The sequence below is a fragment of the Cygnus olor genome, chromosome 8 (genome assembly GCF_009769625.2).
Source record: "Cygnus olor isolate bCygOlo1 chromosome 8, bCygOlo1.pri.v2, whole genome shotgun sequence".
NCBI classification, from domain to species: domain Eukaryota; kingdom Metazoa; phylum Chordata; class Aves; order Anseriformes; family Anatidae; genus Cygnus; species Cygnus olor.
The window spans coordinates 13,269,750-13,289,295 of NC_049176.1; the positions used below are offsets into that span (position 1 = coordinate 13,269,750).

At 39.9% G+C, this 19,546-nt stretch overlaps 1 long non-coding RNA gene across 2 annotated transcripts in view; it reads left to right on the forward strand.

Moving 5' to 3' along the window:
* The window catches only part of LOC121074045, a 39,766-nt gene extending 20,643 nt beyond the window's left edge, over positions 1–19,123 (forward strand). The window contains exons 2-4 of one of the 2 annotated variants that reach the window (XR_005822080.1): positions 4,388–4,497; positions 10,516–14,466; positions 17,819–19,123. This is a non-coding gene — a long non-coding RNA (uncharacterized LOC121074045). Of the gene's footprint in view, positions 1–2,988; positions 4,498–10,515; positions 14,467–17,818 lie in introns of those variants that run through there. The other variant, XR_005822079.1, reaches the window with a different exon arrangement.
* The last annotated feature ends 423 nt before the right edge of the window (positions 19,124–19,546 follow it).

The following is a 19,546-nucleotide window of genomic DNA, read 5'->3' on the forward strand; positions in this document are numbered from 1 at the left end:
TTTTTTTTTTTGATTCTCTCCCCCATCCCACATGGGATTGGCGGGGGGTTGTGAGCGAACAGCTGTGTGGTGCTTAGCTGCTCGGCAGTTAAACCACAACAAGCATAGATGGAGGCTGTGGGAGCAAAGTTCCACCCACTGTAAGTGAAGACCAGGTTGAGACCACCTGACAAAACTAAATAAGTACAAGCCTATGGGGCCTGATGATGTACATCTGAGTGTCCTGAAGGAATTGGTTGATGTAGTTGCCAAGCCTCTTTCCATCCTATTTGAAAAGTCTGTCAGTCACATGAAGTCCCTGGTGACTGAAAAAAGGGAAACATCACTGCCATTTTTAACAAGAGTAGAAAGGAGGACCTGGGGAGCTAGAGACCAGTGAGCCTCACCTCTGTGCCTGGCAAGATCGTGGAAAAGATCCTCCTGGAAGCAATGTTAAGGCACATGCAGGACAAGGAGCTGATCCAAGATAGCCAGCATGGCTTCACCAAGGGTAAATTGTGCCTGACCAATCTGGTGGCCTTCTATGATAGAGTGACTGCATCAGTTGATATGGGAAGACTGACCAATGTCATCTACCTGGACTTCTGCAAGGCCTTTGACATGGCCCCATTTGACATCCTGGTCTCCAAATAGGAGAAAGATGGATCATACCTTCCGCTAGACCAGGTTGCACCAAGCCTCATCCAACATGCCTTTGAACACTTCCAGGGATGGGGCATCCACAGCTTCTCTGGGCAACCTGTTCTGATACCTCACTACTTGCACCATGAAGAATTTCTCATGAATATCTAATCTAAATCTACCATCTTTTAGTTTAAAGAGATTACCCCTGTCACTACACTCCCTGATAAAGGGTCCCTCCCCATCTTTCCTGTAGGCCCACTTTAAGTATTGAAAGAACATTGTAAGATCTCCCCAGAGCCTTCTCTTCTCCAGGCTAAAAAACAAACCAAAACCAAAACCAAAAAACTTCTCCTCAGCCTATTTTATAGGAGCCTATCTTTGTGGCCCTCCTCTGTGTCTGCTCTAAGAGATCTATGTCTTTCTTGTGTTGGGGTCCAACGACCTGGATGCAATACTCCAGGTGTGGTCTTCTGGCAGCAGAGTAGATGGGGAGATTCATCTCCCTCAGCCTGCTGGTCATGCTTGTTTTGATGCATCCCAGGATATGACTGGGTTTCTGGGCTGCAAGCACACATTGCCAGCTTGTGTGCAATTATTCATCCACCTCTACCTCCAAAGTCCTTCTCTCTAGGGCTGCATTCTATCCACTCATTTCCCAGCCTGTATTCCTGCTTGGGTTTGCCTTGAGTCAGTTGCAGTAAAGGCCTTGCACATGGCCTTGCTGAACTTCACGAGGTTCATAAGCACCCAACTCCCAGGGCTGTCAAGGTCCATCTGAATGGCATCCTGTCCCTCCATTCTGTTGAGTTTGGAGAGATTCTTTCTAGACTGAGATGAGAGATTAAGAATAAGAGACTGTTTCTAGAGGAGAAAGAAGTAAAATTGTTCTAACACAAAGACATTTCATGACACAACTATGTCTGCTTGGGACAATTAATGTATTGTTATCTTCTGAAAGCAACCTATAATGATATGGATAAAAACATTACTTTTTTTTCTCATTAGTTCTTCTTGCTCAATTTTATCCTATCCTTGCAAAGTAGTGTGATGCAAAATGCATAAACATGACATCCTACATTCACAAATTCACATGCAGTTTTTTGTTAAAAGATGAAGTATAGAGAGGATGATGAACTGTAGCAAATTCTAATGAATTTCAGATTTTCTTAGTTATGAAATGCAGCTCCACTGAATTTTGCTGACATAGCTTAATGTATTCTGTTCTCCTTGGGAATGGACTACAGGATAAATTAATGAAACCAATATAGCAAATCAAGCAAAATACAGCTTCACAAGGGAACTGTGTAAACTGCAGGTCTTCTTGCCTCTGATGACTACTCTGTCACTTTAGTACTAAATTCTTTTTACTTTTCTCTGTCTCTCTCTCTCTCTCTTTTTTTTTTTTTTCCTGGAAGCATATTAAAAAAAAGCAGGGGAAAGTACAGAAGAAGATATCCTTAAGGTGGAGTATCTCTACACATTGTTTAATATTTCATAAAATTTTCTATTAGCTGAGCTCAGCCAATGAATTTACTGCCTACAAAAATAAAGTTATAGGGTGCTCCCTTCCTTCCTTTAGTGTTCCTTTCTCTTTAGCTGTGCAGTAGAATTATACTCATAGATGAAAATGCCAGATTTTTATTAGCAAACTGCTTAGAAATTGTTTTAGATTTCTTAAGTAATCTCATATTAACTCACTAGGACTGTGTCCAACAGCATGTTATTTTTGGCAGAGCTTTGAAGTTTGTTGTCCTGACTGAACCTAAAATCCCACTATGCTCATAATAATGCTTTTTGATGAGCTGTGTCTGTAGTAAAACTCATCTCTTCCTTCCCCACCAATCAAGCAAAATGCAGAGGTCATAGATCATAGAATCATAGAATCATAGAATATCCCAAATTGGAAGGGACCCATAAAGATCATCGAGTCCAACTCCTGGCTCCACACAGGGCGATCCAAAACTCAAACTATGTCTGAGAGCCTTGTCCAAACTTTTCTTGAACTCAGACAGGCTTGGTGCTTTGACCACTTCCCTGGGAGGAACCTGTCCCAGTGCTTGACCACCCTTTCTGTGAAGGATTTTTTCCTAATATCCAGCCTAACTCTACCCTGACACAGCCAATCCCACCGGTCCTATTGCTGGTCACCAGAGAGGAGATCAATGCCTGCCTCTCCACTACCCCTTGTGAGGAGGCTGCAGACCACACTGAGGTTGCACCTCTGTCTTTTCTTCTCTAAGATGAACAAACCAAGTGATTTCAGCCATTCCTCCTAAGTCTTGCCCTCAAGACCCTTCACCATCTTTGTAGTTCTCCTTTGGATGATCTCTAATAGTTTTATGTCCTTCTTATACTGTGGTGCCCAAATCTGTACATATTACTCAAGCTGAGGCTGCACCAGTGCAGAGTAGAGAGGGAAAATAATTTCCCTCAACCAGCTGGCAATGCTGGGCTTAATGTACCCCAGGATACAATTGTCCATTTGGCTGCCAGGGCACATTCTTCACTCATATTCAACTTGCCATCAACTTGCTCTCCACCTTCTTGTCCCCTAGTCAGAACATTTATCCATGGTTGCAATGTCCCAGGTGCAATATCCAGCACTTGCTCTTGTAAAACTTCACGTTGGTGATTTCCCATACCTCAGATTGGTCAAGATCTCTTTCAAAGCCTCCATACCCTCAAGGGAGGTCAACAGCTGGTCCTTATTTAGTATCTTCCACAAACTGAGAATGTTGAAGAGAAGTGCCCCTAAAATGGAGCCCTGGGGGCCATTAGGTTGATGGGTAGACAGAAGTCCAGGCATAGATGTTCAGCTGCAGCTGAGAACTTCTACCACACTGGCTGTGTTTGCTCTGTATATCATTTGATATGATTTCGGTGGAACACCATATTCTAAAGTAACACAATCAGATTTTTTCCAACCACAGTTAAAACAGGATTTTATTATCAAATTATATCTTCTTATAGGAAGAACATAGGACTTTTGCAGTCATTTAGGGCTACAGTTCAATAAAGAACTTAAGTCCATGCAAAAAACAGTCTCTATTCAACAAAGCATGTGAGCATATATGTAAAGATTTACATTAATCCTTAATGTATACACTTAGATATTTTTATGCACATGGATGATTCCCAGAGCACTTTTTGCAAGACTGAGGCCTTAACTTTGAATGTTGTTATAATACAAATATGAGCAACTGTTATGAAAGTTCACTAGAGTACAGAATTTTGTCAAAAACATGACAGGTCATTGGCTCAGCGTAGCAAACATGCAGCTTATTGATCTTGGTGTGCACAAGATCAGGCGAGTCCCCCTCTTGTCAAGAGCCTAGCTGCGGTGTCTCCTACACTCTGTGCTGTTCCTTAGAGTCAGCACACCAGGTTCCCCAAGTGTGATTACATCTAAGGTTGGATGCCTAGGGAACTTCTATGTAGTGCAGCTACACTCCACCGGGAAAGCTTCTTCAACGCTGTACATTTTCTTTAAAATGTGAATACCAGTTCAATTTCCAAGTCACCTCAGGTAATTATTCCACACAACGTCCACCTGGACATAGAGCCATTGACCACCACTCACTGGTTGCGACCTTCAAGCCAATTCTTTATCCACTGAATGGTCCACCCTTCAAATCCAGCTCTCTCCAATTTTGAGATCAGGATGTCATATAGGACCATGTCAAAGGCCTTACTAAGGTAGAAAAGTCCTTGCTTTCATTTATGTTGGACTGATTTTTTTTTTTTTTTCATTATTTTTACACAGCATGTGATTCACTGCTACAGATGCACTGGAAATGACTCTTCAAAATAGAAATGAATTAATTAATTAAGTCTTCCATTTATAGTCTCTCTACATCTGTCATGGCTACAAAGGTAGGAAATGAAGGGGCATACTATAGAGCGTGTACGTAAATTATCACTGTAAGGAAACAATCTCTGGCCTTTTTCAGACTACGCTGTTGAATTTTATTTTTCATTTCAGTCACTTTTTAGTCACTTTTTTTTTTTTTGGTTAGATTATTTTTATGAGATAATTAAGTTCCTGGATCACCAATCATGCAAGGAGAACTGTGTATGTGTGTGTTTTTTCTCCCACTCTCCTCCACTTCCTAGGTAATTCAGCACGTAAGAGTGAAATGAAAATATGTCAGTGCATTTGGGGAGAGAATGATGAGGTAGTACAAAGCTATAATAAGTCAATTAAAATGAACATGCATTGATATATACTTCCTTGCTTCCATTTCAATTTCAAATATTAAATGTTTCTTATTAGCAATAACAGAAAAAAATGATGAATTTACAATATTGTCAATAGTTTCAGTATACTATGACAAAAGAGCTTAGCCCCACAGGATCATTCTTTATTGCCCCCCTGTATATTATGATATTAAAAAAGATGTCTTAATAACCTCCAGGTTCTGTTTTGACTTTGCTTTTTAAAACAGTAAAAGAAAAATATCACCTGCAGGAATTGGTATGTTGTTTCTAAATTCTTCAAGAGCTGTTATGGATCTAAAGAAAAATTGACTTTAAACTAGTCTTTTCCTGGATCTAGAAACTTCAGTTCATTTTAATAATATCATAGCAGGCATTCAATATGTTGTCCCCATGTTAGAGAATATAAATCTTGTTCCACCTCAAAAATAATGAGTAAGGCTTTATTTTTGTAGATTATTTGGAGAAATTTAGATAAAAGTATTGATGTATCCAACACTGTAGATTTCAACCTACAATTAATGGCTTGTTTCCATCCTTTTAAATGGAGGCATTCAAATTCTTACCTAATTAGGTATGGAAAAACCATACTTTATGTCTCAAGTTTAGGGAAACATTTGACTTCGAAGTAAAAGGGATTCAGAAGCTTCAGAAGAAAATATATTAATGAAACCATGCCACATGCAAAGGCTTTTTTATTACTATTTTTCAATTCTTTTTTTTTTCAAGCCAGCATATTTTAGATGCATGATTTAGCTGCAGTAAGAACTGCTCTTCTGTAACTGCAGTATTTTCTCAAAAGGCCTGAATCAGTTATAGTGAATTGTTTTTTACGTCCCTGTTCACAACATAGAACTGAGAAAGTAGTGCATTATCTGCCTTTATTAAAATGTAATGTTTCCTTGCACTGACATCATAAAGGATGTTTTCCTCAGTTTGCTGCAACCAGAATGAACTAATTTCTCACTTTCTAGGAAGAGTTTAGCAAACAGTCAGTATATTCTTTTTTTTTTTTTTATTATTTATTTATTGATCAGTGCCATGCTGCTCTATAGAAGGATATTCTGTGTTTAAATTAAATGATTCAAAAGATACTGAGTAAGTACTGAAGCAAAAATAAAAAAGTGTTGAAGTCCTGATATTATTTATAATTGGCAGATTTTTTTATGATTCTGTACAATAGTCTTAAACGATGGAATGATCCATTGATATTTACAGTTTATTTCTTTTTTTACCATAATGCCCATGGAATTTACATGTTCCCATTTTCCCACAGATAACTGTAGATGACATAAAAAGAACTCTAAACAAGGGAGATCAGGGGGAAAAGGTGGATAAACTGAGTTACCAAAAGATGAAATGTTTTTTCCAAATATTATGCTAATGTTTCACTGTAAGTCAAATCTCAGAATGTTGATGCCATTTTCATCACTTTGCCATCAGTTATTCTTGACAAAATAAAGCTTCTTGTTCTCATTAGGGTTCATGGAAAAAATGCAAAATTTTACACTAGCTACCCATTTCTTGGTAGAGAGGGCTAAGAGTTTTTCTTTCCTAACTACAACCTAATAGAATGAAAGATGTAGTAAACTGTGTCTTGGGCTGCATTTTGAGGGCCCTTTGTGGCCCTCCTCTGTGTCTGCTCTAAGGGGTCTGTGTCTTTCTTGTGTTGGGGTCCACAACCTGGATGCAATACTCCAGGTGTAGTCTCGTGGCAGCAGAGTAGGTGGGAAGATTCACCCTCCCTCAACCTGCTGGTCATGCTGTTTTGATGCATCCCAGGATATGACTGGGTTTCTGGGCTGCAAGCACACATTGCCAGCTTGTGCGCAATTATTCATCCACCTCTACCTCCAAAGTCCTTCTCTCTAGGGCTGCATTCATACCACTCATTTCCCAGCCTGTATTCCTGCTTGGGATTGCCTTGACTCAGATGCAGGACTTCACAATTGGCTTTGTGAGGTTTGCAACTTCATGAGGTTTGCACAGGCCCACTTCTAAAGCCTGTCAAGGTCCATCTGGATGGCATCACTTCCTCCAGCTTGTCAACTGCACCACTCAGTTTGTGTCCTCCACAAACTTACTATGGTTGCATTCGATCCCGCTGTAATATGTAATATTGGTCCCAGTACAGGATCCAGAGGAAAACTAAGTCTCTGGTCTCCATCTGGACTTCAAGACATTGACCACAGCTTTTGGAGTGTGACCATGCAGCCAATTCCTGGTCCACTAAGAGGTCCATCCATCAAATCCATGTCTCTCCAATCTAGAGACAAGGATGTTTTATCAAATGCTTAGCAAAAGTCCAGGTTGATGATGACAGTTGCTCTTCCCTTATCCAGCAATTCTGCAACACCACTGTAAAAGGCCACCAGATTTGTCAGGGATGATCTACCCTTAGTGAAGCCATGTTGGCTGTTGCCAAGCACCTCTTATTTTCCATGTGCCTTAGCAGAGTTTCCAGGAGGAAACTGCTTCATGATCTTGCCAGGCACAGAGGTGAGACTAAGTGGCCTGTATTTCCTTGGTTCTTATTTTTCTTTCCTTCTTAAAAATGGGATTTATTTTTTCCCCTCTTCCAGTCACTGGGAACTTCACTGGACTGCTACGACTTCTCAAATATGATGGACAGTGGCCTAGCAACTTCATCTGCCAGTCCCCTTGGACCTGCATATACAACTCATCAGGTCTCATGGACTTGTGTACCTTCAGGTTCCTTAGATGTGAACATCTGCAAGAAGATAAAGGAAGCTTCTGTATTGAGTTTACATGGCAAGGCTTTGGCAGCAGGGAGGGAGTAGGGGTAGCTTCTGTGAGAAGAGACCAGAAGCTGCCTCATGTTAGATAAGGGCCAGCTTCGCTGGCTCCAAAAGGGACCTGCCTCTGGCCAGAGCGAGCCAATAAGTGATGTTGTTTGCACCTCTGTGAGAGCAGATTTAAGAAAGGGAAAAAAACCTGCTGCGCAACAACAGCTGGGAGAGTGAGGAGTGAGAACCAGCCCTGCAGACACCAAGATCAGTGCAGGAGGACGGCGGGAGGTGCTCCAGGCATGCAGCAGCAGTTCCCCTGCGGCCTGTGGAGAGGCCCCGGGTGGAGCAGGCTGTCCCCCTGCAGCCCATGGGTCCCACATGAAGCAGATCTTCACACTGCAGCCCGTGGAGGAGCCCCCGGCAGAGCAGGTGGATGTGGCCTGGAGGAGGCTGCGGCCCATGGAGAGCCCCCGCAGGAGCAGGCCCCAGGCCAGAGCTGCAGCCCGTGGAGAGAAGCCCAGACAGGAGCAGGGGCCTGGGGGGAGCTGCCGCCCGTGGGGTCCCGTGCTGGAGCAGTTTGCTCCTGATGGATGGACCCTGTTGTACGGAGCCATATTTGGAGAAGTTCCTGAAGAGCTGCTGCCTGTGGGAAGCCCCAGCAAGATTGGTTTGGGAAGGACGGCATCCCGTGGGAGGGACCCCACATGGAGCAGGGGCAGAGAGCGACCGTGAGGGAGCGGCAGAGTCAAAGAGTCATGAATTGACTGCAGCCCCCTGTCCCCATTCCCCTGCACCACTCAGGGGGGTGGTGTAGAAGAGAGTAGGTTGGAAAGGTGTTTTTTAGTTTGCTTTTCTTTCTCACTGCTCTAGTCTGTTAGTAATAGGCTATAAATTATTTTATTTTCCCTATGCTGATTCTGTTTTTGCCCGTGATGGTAATTGTTGAGTAATTTCCCTGTCTTTATCTCAACCTGTGAGTTTTTTTTTTTTTTTTTTTTTCCTTTCTATTTTCATCATACTTTCTCCCCATTTTCCTTTGAGGAGAGGGAATGAGAGAGCAGCTGTGGTGGAGTTTGGCTGCCTGGGAGGGTAAAACTTCCACAGCTTCATATTCACACACTCCAGTCCTCATGGGGGACTTCTACCACCCCAATATCTGTTAGAGGGACAGCACAGCAGGGCATAAGCAATTCAGGAGGTTCCTGGAATACATTGATGACAACTTCCTTCTCCAAGTGATAGAGGAGACAACGAGGAGAGGTGCTGTGCTGGCTTTCATTCTCACCAACAAGGAGGGGGTGGTGGGAAATGTGAACATGAAGGGCAGCCTGGGCTGCAGTGATCATGAAATAGTGGAGTTCAAGATCCTTGGGGAAGGATCATGCTCATGACCCTGTACTTCAGGAAAGCAGACTTTGGCCTCTTCAAGGATCTGCTCTGGCCAGCGGCAGGTCCCTTTTGGAGCTGGCTGAAGCTGCCCCTTATCTAACATGAGGCAACTTCTGGTCTCTTCTTACGGAGTAGTCCGAAGTACTTCCACTCTCGACCACCCTGATAAGTTCTTCCATATTGCTAAGCAACAAGTCCAGCAAAACCTCTCCTCTGGTTGTTTTTCTTATCGCCTGCACTAGGAAGTTTTCCCAAATGCATTCTAGTACTTTCCTGGACTACTTGCTGTTTGCTGTGCTCTTTTTCAGCAGATGTCAGGGTGGTTGCTGTCATCTAGCAGGATCAGGACCTGCAATTGAAGAAAGAACTCTTCGTTAACATGCTCTCCTTGATCAAGTGGCCTCTAGTGGACACCAACCACAAAGTTTCATTTATTCTCTTGGTCTCTAATTTTCACCCATAAGCTCTCAATCTGTGCATTTCTGTTCTTCAAAGATAGCTCTATGCAATCAATCCTGCTTTTTTTTTGCATAGAGGGCAGCCCCCCAACATTCCTTCCTTGCCTTTCCCATCTGACCATTTTATAACCATCAATTGCAGTAATCCAGTGGTATGATTCATCCTACCAAGTTTCCATGACAGCACTTAAAAATCTTAATTTTCCATCTGGATGGTGGTTATCAGCTCCTCCTGTTAACCCATGCTGTGTGTGCATGCTTGTAGAGGCAGTTCATTTAGTTCTTTGACTGACTAACCTTTTTCACAGAACCTTTTTGATGGTTGCGGGACATTACTCACTTACTCTGATAGGTGCTCAAGATCACCCTGTTGCTTGTGAGTGAATGAGTTTTATGGTTTAGCTCCACCCCAATCCAGTTCATTCTGCTATAGTAATTTAGTAATTTAAGATGATGTAAACAGAATTGTGCAGTGTTCTGAACATGCATCAGCCAAAGATTCATGCAACAGAATGCTGATGTGCTCTTGTTTTATTTGTGTATCATTTCATTCCTTTCACAATAGTTCTGTTTCTAACAATTGCTAACATTTTATTTGCTTCTGGGCTAATGCCAAATGCAGAGCTGATTGCTTTAGCTGCAGTGTCTCAATCCTGAGTATCAATGAGCAGCCTAAGACCTATCATTTGAATGCAATTTGTTTTCTTCTCTGGACATCACTTTACATTTAGTCAAAGTGAATTTCATTTATCAGTCTATTAGTTATAAATTCTCATAGAAACATTTTTCAGTTCTTCATAAGATCCTTTCATCACTATCCATTTTTAAATTTCTTATCATCTGCAAAGCATAACAAGCTCACCAGGATTTGTGATTTTATGAATGATGGTAACAGTGGATCTGAGTAAGAGACTATGAGATTATAAGGATATTGACCATTCATGTAAGGAGTTATAAAGATGTAGAAAAACAGGTTTCAGCATAGAATCCTGCCAAAATTCCTAGTTTTGAGAAATTACTATTTGTTTTCAACCTCTACTTTTTCTATTTTAACTAATTATTTTTATTATTTTATCCAGGCATGGAGCTCCTTCTTAGTTTCCCTAGAAGATTTTCATAACGGATTTTCCCAAAACTTTCTGAAGTCCAAACAGTATAGGTTAACTGCATCCTTATCCATATGTTCTTCATCCCTACAAAGCAAAGAAGATAGGTAGAGATTCTGCTAAGACTGTAATGAAGCCTGCAATGCAAATTTGTTATTTTTTCAGGACTTTTTTTTTCTTATTTTTTTTTCAGAAAAGTAAATACTTGTTTGTTTCAGAAAAGTAAATGTTCATCCAAACCATGGATGAATTTCAGTTTGAACTAACACTTTAACCATGAGATTCTAAGCATTTGGAATCTCATTTTCCATAGTTCTAAAATAGCCTATAGCGAGGTGGAGGTCAGGTTCTCGTCCCAAGGACCAAGTGATAAGATGAGGGGAACCAGCCTCAAGTTGTGCCAGGGGAGGTTTAAGTTGGATATTAGGAGAAATTTCTGTACTGAAAGGGTTGTATGGCTTTGGAATAAGCTTCCCAGGGAATTGGTTGAATCACCATCCCTGGAAGTCTTCAAGAAGTGTGTAGATTTAGAACTTAGTAGCATGGTTTAGTGGTGGTCTTTAGTACTAAGTTAAAGGTTGCACTAGATGATCTTAGAGGTCTTTTCCAACCTGAATGATTCTATGCTTCTGTGATTCTACATATTTTTACTGAATAGTGCTTTGAGTTCATCTAGAATGATGAATTGTATCCTCAGATCTGGGATTGAGGTAAAAAAAATTATAAATCTTCAAAATTTTATTTTTTGTTTTCCTCTCCATAATTCAGAAAATCACTGAATGGCTTTTACTCAGCTTTTTCAAAAAGCCAAGGGATATTTTGGACATCAGGACATTCAGTTTTTATTTCAGGTGCAAGCATAAAAAACCATACACAGCAAAAAATAAAATAGAGGTGGGAAAAAGTTGTGGAGCACACATGGAGACGAAAATGAGGGGTAAGCAGAAATACTACTGTTAATGGAAAATGTTACTGAAGAGAACAGATAAGGAAATAGGTGAAAGGAAGACATAAAGTTTCAAGGAAAACAGACTCATAAGGAAATTGTTAGATTTATAGACTACTGAATGTTAGTCCTTTTTTGCCTTGTAGTTTTGGAACTGGAGGGTTGTTAAAGCATTTGGGTCCAATTTTGTAAATGTCAATAAAAAAGTAGAAAAATAAAATGCTGTCTGAACTTTTGAAAGCTTCTTTGAATTAATCCTCAAGCTGATGGAGATGTTAAGCAAATAGAATAACATGCAAATAGTATTACAATGTTTGTAAAATTATATTCTCTGTCAGTTGCAATGATTAGCTTTTCTACCATGAATTCATACATTACTTAAAATTCCTTTGCATTGATGTACCATAGCATATTACTGGTTTGTAGATGAGTATTATTTGTCAGGGGAAAATACGGTGTGACGGCAATGATTTTCCTATTTAGTGTACTCACTCAGATAGTAATGGGACACACAACCATTGCCCTATAATTATTGTTGATTGCAGAAGTTGATACTCTGTGATGATACCCAAGTTAATTAATTTCAGTTGGCCAGCTACTGTCTAGAAAAGGCCTTGGGCTGAGGTTGTTGTTTAATGAAAATCATGTTTCTAATAAAAGAGGAAAAGATGAGGATGGATGCTAGATTTCTATGGAATTAGAATTTAACTCTTTGTCTGTGAACTAACTGAAAGATTGACAAAATATGTGAGTTTTGGTTTTCTTTCTAAAACTGAAATCTTTCTCAGTCCTTTGTACTTCTCATAACTTGTGCTAACTGGTATGAAATAGTTTTGAATTAGGAGGCTTTTTCTAAGTTGTGGACTGGTTTCATTATTTCCTACTGTAAGTTATAAGCTACAAGCTACTCTTTGGTTATACACTTTGATTGCTTCTGTATGAGACTCACTATCTACTCACTTTTTAATTAATCTTAAAACTTGATCTTAAGCATCACTGCTCATTTCTACAATAACATTCATCAACCTAACAAAATACTAAATTCATGGGAGAATTTTATTGATTTAATAATACATGCTAACTCTGCAGGAAATTTGCCTATGAAGAAAAAAATATTGAATGTATTTAGGTTTGCCTTCTGTCACAGAGAAAAGAAGTCAAGAATCTTATTTTCTGTCAGTCCCCCTTTCTTCTTTCTGTGAGTGTCCATTCTGATGATCTCAGTCACATCTAGGAAGATGCCTATGAAGCTATTGCTGCTACTGTGTGGTGAACAGATTTTGACAGTAAAAATTTAACTTCTTAAGGACTTTAATATTAATGTAGAAAATGAATCTTCAAGTAAGGATTTCTGGAAGTGAATATGTGGTATTTTAGATCTTGTGTAACTCCTGTTGTTTTGTAAATACTTCCAGTAGACTCCATGTTGTATTCAGTATTTCTGGTTAGAGTTTCTTCAGGATTCATTATATCCTCTTCAATATTGTTAATAAAACTATTTTTAAGAGTTACAGAAATCCTCAACAAGATTAGTTAGTGGTACCAGATAATCTTATTAGGTGGCACAATATTATTGTAGAGATGTAACAGTAGAAAAGTAAGATTAAAACAAAGTGGTAGAAGTAAAGAGAAATCCTCTTTTGTAAGCCACAGATAATGCAAACAAACATGTTTTGTTATTATCCTGAACCAATAACTCACAAAAATGTAAACCATCCTATGGTAGGGATTTTTCTTTTTGTTGAAACATTTTAAATGTGATGATTTTTTTTCCTCATTTTTACTATGAGTAATATTCATTCTCACAGAATATTTGGCACACTAAATTATCAAGTGAAACAGAAGTTTTAGAATTTTGCTTTTGTTTTCCTCTCAGTTCCAAATTATTTTGAGATCCTAATTAATTATCTTTGTTTCTCTTACATTGCTACTAATTGTATTTAAACTGTAAATCTTTGGAACTGTCTAGGCGGTGTTTAGCAATGCATGAACGTCATAATATACTGCCTCTCTTAAAGTCTATATCAAATTTCCCAGTATCATTGGCAGAGATCTTGATCTAGGCTTATATTATCAATGTAGAAAAGTGGTGGGTATGTTGAACTTTTAGTCTTTTTTTTTTGTCAGATCTGTATAAGTTTCTCTAAAGTGGCACTACGAATCTTTATTCCTTCTGTTCAAAAATCTGCATGACCGACAGTGGAAACATAAAAAGTGATAAATTTCTTTTGCTGATAAGGGTGAAATTTAGAAAGCTCTTCCTGTCTCAGCTTTGTATGACACAAAAATTCAAAATGTTAGATATCAAAGGAAACAGTCGCACACTTTGATATCTGATCTCAGTCTGTAGTTAATTCAGTAGTTAATTTAGAGCAAGTTCAATATGAACTAAATCAGTTGCTGCTGCTGTAGTGAATGAGCCCTCCCACTCTGATTATCAAAGGCAAGATTGTTGGGAGAGTCTTCAATCCTCCTTCCCTGCACAGTGACAGAGTGGTGATGCTTTTACTTTTAGTCTTTTTATTATCTTGGAGTGGAAGGGAACATGAAGTGAGGCCATGAAAATGTAATGTGACCCATCACATGTGCCTACAAGATTATGTCATTCTTCAGAGGCAGAATCTTTAAGGATCCCTAGGAAGGTCTCTGGAATTTATAGATTTTTCTCTGTGATACTCAAGAGTTATGTTACCAGGCTCAAAAGCTTAAATCTCCCTCTAAACTGAGGCTATGTTTTTGTATTCAAGTACTTTTCCTCTCATAAGTGATTTTTCTGAAATTTAAAGATTCACACAGATTGTCGCAGACAAGGTGCTGCCTTGACCACTGCCACATACAACACTGCCAGTACTCACATAAAACACAGCATCACAGAATCACAGAATGGCCAAGGTTGGAAAGGACCTCTGAAGATCATCTTGTCCTACACCCCTGCCAAGCAGGATCACCTAGAGCACATTCCGCAGAATTGCATCCAGGTGGGTTTTGAATATCTCCAGAGATGGATATTCCACAGTCTCTCTGGGCAACCTCTTCCAGTGCTCTGTCACCCTCACAGTAAAGAAATGCCCTCTCATATTTAGCTGGAACTGCCTGTGCTTCATTTTGTGCCTGTTGCGTCTCGTCCTGTCGCTGGGCACAACTGAAAAGAGACCAGCTCCATCCTCTTGACACCCTCCCCTCAGAGATTTATATACATTGATGAGGTCTTCCCTCAGTCTTCTCTTTTCTAGGCTAAACAGGCCCAGTTTTGTCAGCCTGTCCTCGTACAACAGGTGCCTCACTCCTCTAATCATCTTTGTAGCCCTCCTCTGAACTTGCTCCAGTAATTCCATGTCCCTCTCGTACTGGGGAGCCCAGAACTGGACACAATACTCCAGGTGGGGCCTCACCAGGGCTGAGTAGAGTGGGAGGATCACCTTCCTTGGCCTGCTGGCAACAGGCTTTTCTGAATGCACCCCAGGATACCATTGGCCTTCTTGGCCACAAGGGCACGTTATCGACTCATGGTCAGCCTGCTGTTCACCAGGACTCCCAGGTCCCTCTCTGCAGAGCTGCACTCCAGCAGGTCAGTCCCCAGCCTGTGTGGTGCTTGGGGTTATTCCTCCCTTAGGTGTAGGGCCCTGCACTTGCCTTTGTTGAATGTCATGAGGTTCCTCTCGGCCCAAACCTCCAGCCTGTTGAGGTTCCTCTGAATGGCAGCACAACCCCCTGGAATATCAGACACTCCTCCCAGCTTTGTGTTGTCAGCTTCACCAAGGGCAAGGGATGAGTGGATGTCATCTACCTGGACTTCTGTAAGGCCTTTGACATGGTCTCACTGGACATCCTGGTCTCCAAACAGGAGAGCGATGGATTTGATGGGTGGACCATGCAGTGGATAAGGAAGGCCATACCCACAGTGGTGGTCAAGGGTTGTATGTGCAGGTGGAAGCTGGTGATTAGTCCTGTCCCTCAGGGACCCGGTCTTGGGACCAGTGGTGATTAATATCTTTATCAATTACGTAGACAATGGGAATGAGTGCACCCTCAGCAATTTTGCAGATGACACCAAGCTGAGTGGTGCAGTAGATAGAACAGAAGGAAGGGATGACATCCAAAGGGACCTGGACAAACTAAAAGAGTGGGCCCATGTTAACCTAATGAGGTTCAACAAGTCTAAGTGCAAGAGGATGGACTGAGTGAAGAACTCACTGAGAGCAGCCCCGCAAAGAAGGACTTGGGTGTTCTGGTGGATGAAGAGCTCAACATGACCCAGGAGTGTGCCCTTGAAGCCCAGAAAGCCAACTGTATCCTTGGCTGCACCAACAGAGGCATGGCCAGCAGGTTGAGAGGGGGTGATATCAACCTAGAGGGGTCCCCCTTTTCTCTGCCTTTGGCAGGAGGGTTGGAACTAATCTTTAAGATTCCTTTTAACTTTATCTTCAAAGCACTGTCAAAGCATTAACTAATTAATCTTCATAACATCCCCAAGGAAATTAATGGCCTATACAATTCCTAATTGAGTGTGTTCTTCAAAATCCCTAATGCTCATCATCTAGCACTTAAATTAATAACGTTACCCAAAAGTCCTTAATTCTATAAACTTAACAATCTAAATTCTCAGTACTTGCATCAGTTTTACAGAATATATAGAACTTGAAGGACAATGGCATGGGATTTTGGGAACCGAATCCTTGCTTTGAGCCATTTGGGAAATTATAAACTAGAACAAAACCTAATGATAATAAGCATTTGGCACACTATGACTGCTTCATAAGACAAATAAGTTGGTAACTCTGGAAAAGGTATGTGTACACATACATAGACTCACAAATAAGTGCACATACTAAATTTTAATTCAAACATTTTCAGGTAATGAAAGCTGTTCAGGATATATTGTTAGAGTCCTTTTGCAAATAGTAAAGTCTGAAAAGAATGTCCAACACTTATTTCTTCTTACTTTGATTAGTAAATTAAAGATAGAAATATTTATTGGAGTTACTAAAAACACCAAAGTATCAATTTACTTATCATGGCCTAAATTAAGTATCTTATTACACTACAGTAATTCATTTTGTTAATCTTCAACTACCAAGTAGGAACAAACTACAGTTTATTCAAGTCTGTCTTGTAGTCTCCAAGTTCAAAATGTTAGAAATAGGTACCCGTGGCTAGATTAATAACCATACTTAATAACTCAATTCTTGACTGGCAGTGACCCTCCTGAATCAGACTTAAAGTTCCACTGCAGAAAGAGCTCATCAACCAGCCATTTGATCATCTCTGTTACTTATCAGTTCTTTGCAGAAGACACCCCTGGATAACAATCAAAATGGTTCAAAAAATAATTTTTGTAAGGACAGGAGAAATATATGTAGCGTAAATTTGAAATATATCCTATTATGTTGTAGTTTTATTTTTTATGCACTTTATATATGTATGAAATATATTTTGGATACTTACAGGAGATTATTTAAACAATAAATATGAAGGCAAACATATCTGCTGGGTATGTTTTCCATATTTTATGTTGAATATATTCTCATATAACTGCATATTCAAATATTGCTTTCCTTAAAAAGTATGAAGTATATTTTAAGCATACTATCACACAGATTTTATATATATACGTGTGTGTATATAAATAAATGCATGTATTGATATAGTAGTATGAGCCATTAAAAATTCTCTCTTGGTCATTGAGTTAATTTTCTTCACTTTTGAAGAAAATGGCTGAGAATGGTAAGGAAAAGTGATAAATGAATTTTGGAGAGAAGAGCTCTCAAAATGGCTAAAAACTTCAGCATAGTTATTCCCAGCTCTATAGGATCCTTCTGTTGGCTACAGGGAGAGGCTGACCTCATCAAGATGATTCATGCTGAATTTAGCCTTTTAAGCTGTATTTAGGAAGATCTCTCTCCTTTATTTTCCTCTTCCTAGCTATATAGAGAGACTTAGGATGGGAAGAATCATTAAATTAGCACCATGAATTACCCATCTGCATCAGGTTTCGGTTTACAAACTTCTCTCATATTTCACATCTTTGGGAACTACTGTGCTTTAAAATATAGTTACATTTATTTTACAAAGGCATGATTAATATTATCCCCAAATAGTGGGATTAACAAATAAGATGTAAAGAATCCAGTGCTAAATTTATTGTAATTGGAAGCAGTTCCAATTTTTCCCAGGTTACAAATTCCTGAAGAGAGAGGACACAAGAACAAAAAAACATTGCTCAGAAACTTTAATCGACTCTACTTATGTGAACTGGATTATAAATGTTACACATATAAAACTTTCCGGTCCCTAGAGAATCTGATTTCTTTCATTTAATCTATCTTTCAGGTTTTAATTAGCATGATGGAAAACTCAATTACTCCTGAAATTACATCATTGTAATTTGTAACCCAAAAGAATGGAATGTAACGCTTCTTCATTTCCACTTTCATTGAAAACGTGGCTTTAACATTCAAATCTGAAAGCTCTGGGGACAGACAGGAGCTGTTGTACTGGATTTGGCTGGGATGGAGTTAACTTTCCCCAAAGCAGCTTCTAGTGTTGTGCTGTGCTCTTGTAGCTAGAGCAGCACTGATATCACACTAAGGTTTTGTCTATTGCTAAGCAGTGCTGGCACAGCATAAAGACTCTTTCCAACCTCTCCCACCCTGGAAAAAAGCCAGCAGGCTGGGCTGGGTGTCGGCAAGAGGTGGGAAGGAGGCATCATCGGGGCAGCTGGCCTAAACCTACCAAAGGGATATTCCATAGCATATGACGTCACATTCAGCAATAAAAGCTGGGAAAGAGGAAGGGGGGAGGGATGTGTGTGTGTGTGTGTGGGAGGCAGTTCTCTTTATGAAAATAACTGTCCTCCTGAGCAGCTGATGCATGTTGACGCTCTGCTTCCTAAGATGTGGCTGAACATCTGTTACTTATGGGAATTTATGGGAATATGGGAAATAGAGAACAATTGTTTTCTCCCTTTTCTTCCATGCTGCCTTTCCTTGATTTTCTCTTTTCCTTTAATTAAACTGTCCTTACCTCAAACTGTGAGCCTTTTTTCATTATATTTTCTTTCTCTGTTCTTTTGAGGAGTGGGAGTGACAGAGCGGTGTTATGGAGTTTAGCTAGCCATCATTGTGAAACCACCACAGCTGGTTTGCATCAATCCATGTTTGTAGTCAGAACTTGGATGCCCATATCAAAATTCTCAGTGTTTTTCTTGAATGGCTTTCACAGATCATTTAGGTTGATATTTAATATTATTTCTGCTTACTTGTTGTTTAGTTTCTTGGTGGCTTTGTGTTTGTTGTGATAGTTTTCTTCACAGTAGTTGATATGGTGCTGTGTTTTGGATTTAGGATGAGAGCAAAGTTGATAACACACCAGTGTTTTAGTTGTTGCTGAGCACTGCTTACACTAAGCTAAGGACTTTTAAGCTTCTTATACTGCCCTGCCAGCAAGGAGGTTTGGGGCAGACAAGAAGCAGGGAGGGGACACAGCCAGGACAGCCAATCCAAACTGGCCAAGGGGATATTCTATACCATATAATGTCATGCTGAACAGTAAAACTGGAGGGGACTGGGGGAGTGGGCCTGCTGTTGCTCAGGGACTGGCTGGGCATCAGTCACCTGGTGGTGCTGAGCAATTGTGTTGTGCATCACTTGTTATTTTGTTACTTTTAATCCTTTTTTTTTTTTTTTTTTTGGTGAGTTCTCACAGTTTTATCTTTTTCAGTACTCTCTTCCATCCCTGTGTTAAATCACAATACTTGGTTTAACTTAAAGAATATTTTGAAATAGATTGTTTTTTTTTTTTGGAAGCGCCTTGCCCTGAAAGGACGAAGGCTTTTTTTTTTTTTTTTTGTCCTGAAGCATCAGAATTTATGCACAATATTCTAATGTCTACTTATCAGTCACTCAACCTCACTCTGATATTGCTAATGATAACATTCAGCAGAGATGGAAAATTTTATTATATAGGTTACCCCAAAAGTCACCTCACCTTTCAGGGAGATAATTAATGTATTTTTTACATATATGATTTTAATATATCTCTTAAAAAGTACAATTTTGT